Consider the following 4,130-nt stretch of genomic DNA (forward strand, 5'->3'; position numbering starts at 1 on the left):
CAGAAGATGAACATACAAATGATGATTTAAAAAAAAAATGAAAATCACAGACAAGAGAGGATGACAATGCCAACAGTGGCCCAACCTCAACAGAGAGTTGGATTGTATAAAGAACAGTGGAGAAAATTGCCAGCAGTAAAAAAGTTTAAAATTACTGTAAAAAAAAGATAAATGGCAGAAAATAACTCCATTGCATGGTTACACAAAACTGAGGAGATCATGGACCAATGTGTTATACAGTAGTTTCTGAAAGAAAAATCCATGCTGTACTCTTGCTTTCAAGAGTCAGCATATTAAAGCTTCTCACAGCAGGAAAGTTAACAGCCCATATTTAAATATTCATGCTATTTGTACTTTTCCTTCCTGCAGTGCAAAATACTTGTTTAAAATGAAAAGGAAGCCAGTTGCAAACACCCAGGTCATAATATCTGTGCAACAAATAGATAAAATTGCACATAAGGCAAGTGAAAGGAAATTCAGACCAGCAACAAATACAAAAAGAGGGAGAATTGCAAGGTCCCTACACAAAGGAGTGAGTGAGGTCTTCTATGGCAAACTAAAAAAAACTCCTGTTGCTGAATTGGTCTCTGGAAACATAACCCGAAGTCTCAATAAAAATGTTCTCAAAGTGATCAGATCAGAGTTTAGCAAGAGCAAAAGGATTCACGATGATGTTTTCATGGAGATGTACCTGACACAAAAAATCATGAAGGACTGTGACTCTCAATTTATCAAAATGCCTGGGTACATACAACACTTTCAAGTTGACCCATTTGGAGTACATATGTAAACCGAGAAAGGAATATGCATCCTTGTGCAACATCTCAGAAGAAAGACCCCAATGACCTTGCACCTTGATGCTACTGGGAATGTTGTATCCAAAGGTCCTGGTCAGACCAAGAGACTGCTATATTACTGCCTTACACTTCCTGGAGATAGTCACAGTGTTCCTCCCCTTCCAGTCTGTGAAATGCTGACAAATGAACACTCTATCCCACCAATCACGTTCTGGCTCATGCAGTTTCGTCACAAGCTGTCACAGTATACAAAGCTACGCGTTCATCAGGTTGAAACAGATTACAGTTGGGCACTACTGCAGAGTGTTCTTATGTCTTTCAACAAGGAGAGCATTGACAGCTACTTGGACAGGGCATCTGCCATTTGTGCAGGAAAAATGACATGGAAGGAAATAAAAACACTTACAGTGCTACACATATGCTCTGCACATGTGTTGAAAGCTGTTATACATTCCATCGGGAAAAAAACAGATGACAAAGGTTTAAAGGCTTTTGCTACCTTTGCATTTGCAAGGTTGCAAAACACAACCTCAATGACCTCTGCCCTCAAAATCTTCAGGTCACTTTGCACTGTTTTGTGTGGAAAACAAAACAGCAGTGCTGTTCTATTTCATCTGGAGGCCATGCAGGACTTGATAAAGAAAGGCAATACACCTGATTTGGATGAGAGTGAAAAGCTAGAAGACAGCCCGCAAGTCAAGAAGAAAGTGATGATGATCGAAGACATGCTCACACAATTATTGGCAGATCTCCATTCACAAATGCATTTAAGAAGGTGCTGGAGGAGGTACAGAGCAACCTTGAAAAAGAGGATGTTGTGACCGAGCATTACACCAGCAATCAGTATTACTGCCCAGGTGTTCTGGATTTTCTTTTTGAGAGCTACCTGGGCATTTTTCCCCTCTGGAGTGGTCTGTTGTTGGGAAATTTGCAAAGGTATGCATTAGACAAAGATGACAACAGCCTTGGCCCAAGCAAAACAAGGGACACCAACTGTCACGTGGAAAGATGGTTTGGCATTGTCAAACATTCAATCTTGAAAAAGCAGAGGCGACTGAGACCTGGGACCTTTGTCCGAAAAATGTTTGGCTCTCTACAAGGAAGATACAGAGAACACGTGATATGTTATGGCTTCTCAGAAGAGCTACTCCCTAAACAGAGGCTTCGTGACATCTCTCAGTCACAGGAAGGTTGGGCAAAGAGAGGTGGGGACAAGCCCCGCACTGGCACCTCCAAGTATTTCTCCTCTCCAACAACTGTCACTGCACCAAAGACAGCAAAATCAGCTGTAAAAACTGGCAATCTTCTCCAGAAGACCACAGATGACAAAAGCAGCAGCAGCAGTACATTCACAAGTGAAGGATCCAAGATTGCAACAGAGGTACGTTTTTAACTGATTACTAACAAACACCTGACACATGACACAGCTCTTCCTGAAACCATCTTGTCTAAAATACTCACAAAATTCAAAAACATAACTTAAAAAAAAAAAAAAAAAAAAGTATACATCAATCTGGAAGCTGTATAAACACCTGACACATGACACAGCTCTTCCTGAAACCATCTTGTCTAAAATACTCACAAAATTCAAAAACATAACTTAAAAAAAAAAAAAAAAAAAGTATACATATTTATCAACACAAATTGAGTTGGCCTTTTTTTTAGTAATGGTTTTCTATACCAGTGCACCAGAATGTACACCAACAGTTTTGAAAACTTTTAAATCAAAAGTGTTTGCAAATACTGCATGATGAGATGCTTTTATTGTTCATATCCTTATAGGTTAATTCCCTTTGGACCAGCAAACCAACTGAAGTTGTTGTGGCTGTTGTAAAAAAATGCTGCAGAGAATCTGCATTTCATTTTCTGGCACAGGGAATTTCAGACTTTGAGCCCAGATGAACTTGTGATGGGGGAGGTAATATTATCTTCAAAACTGTTGTAGAGCCAGTTTCTTTATGTCTTTTAATCATTCATCAGTTAATGTTAATGAAACACTTTACAAGTTTATGTATAAGTTCAGTGCTTTATTAGATTATTTCACAATAGATAGCAAGGTCAGTAATTCTGAGTGTGACTTCTGATAAGCTAGTTTTAGCTAAAGGGTTGGATGTTTGATACATTCACAAACATTTCAATTTCAATTATATAATAAGTAAGTTAAATGCATTCTCTACATTACCCTGCATTTGTGTGTCATTCATTTTTCCTGCCATTTCTCCCAAAGGTCATTGAAAGTTACATCAGAGTCTTCCTCAATTCTAAGGACACTGCTGATCAACTGTACCACTTAAATCACTACAGCATGGGTGCAATTTTGCATGGCACTAGACAGCAGATGGCCAGACAAGGGTTACAAAGGGTGAGAGAAACTTCTATTTCAAATTCTGTAAGTTCTTAGATAATAAACAAAATTATGGATTAAACTATGTACATACATTCCAAGTGTTTTTATTGCTGTTAGAAAATGTTCTTTTTAGATAATACATTGATTATTGTGACATCGCCCTTTTTGGGTTGGTCCTGTGGTGAAATTTACATAATGAAGTCTGTGTGGTTAGTTACTGGATGTATTATAAGAATAAGAAAGATGAATAACAGTTTTTAAACATATTTGTCAGGTCAAAGTTGATGACTATGATGGAGTCATTGGATTTGTCAACATAAATAATGTGCACTGGAAGTTTGTGGTGAGCATGCAGCTATTTATGTAGTAACATGTACCTTCACATTATTATATGACTCTTGACGTCAACATTTTAAGGTCATTAACCCTACCATCAAGAATTTAAAAATAAATAAAAAAAAAAGGTCTTGTAACTTTTGTCTTTCACTACAAAATGACTTTCAGTAAATGCACTTTCAAAAGTGTATTATTGTTAACGTTGGTTTTGAAGTCTTGCATAATTAAAGCTTAATTATATGATTACTGTTCCTGATTATTGATTGAAAAGCACTTTTCTTCAACAGTATCTCCATGCCCTTTCAAACCACATTTTTGTGGTTGATCCTCTGCAAGTGTCAAATGAAGTTGAGGACTCCAGAAAAGCTGGCCAAAGATTGGGGTAATATTAAAGAGATTTTTGAAAATTAGAACATACCATAAAAATATACCTGTGCAGAAATTAATTCCAAAAAAATCAAAATTGGTTTTGCTTTACTCCTGTAGACAGTATTTCAAGATGCGCCGTAATAGACTTGGAAAAGAGGACTGGGTGGACATCAAGTGGCAGCCGAAGCAGATAACAGACAGCTTCCAGAAAGACAGCACCAGCTGTGGAGTCTTTGTCATGCAGGTGATGTTAAGCTAAATGTTATGATATAATTGATTAG

The sequence above is a fragment of the Stegastes partitus genome, unplaced genomic scaffold (assembly GCF_000690725.1).
Source record: "Stegastes partitus isolate 25-593 unplaced genomic scaffold, Stegastes_partitus-1.0.2 Scaffold844, whole genome shotgun sequence".
NCBI lineage: Eukaryota > Metazoa > Chordata > Actinopteri > Pomacentridae > Stegastes > Stegastes partitus.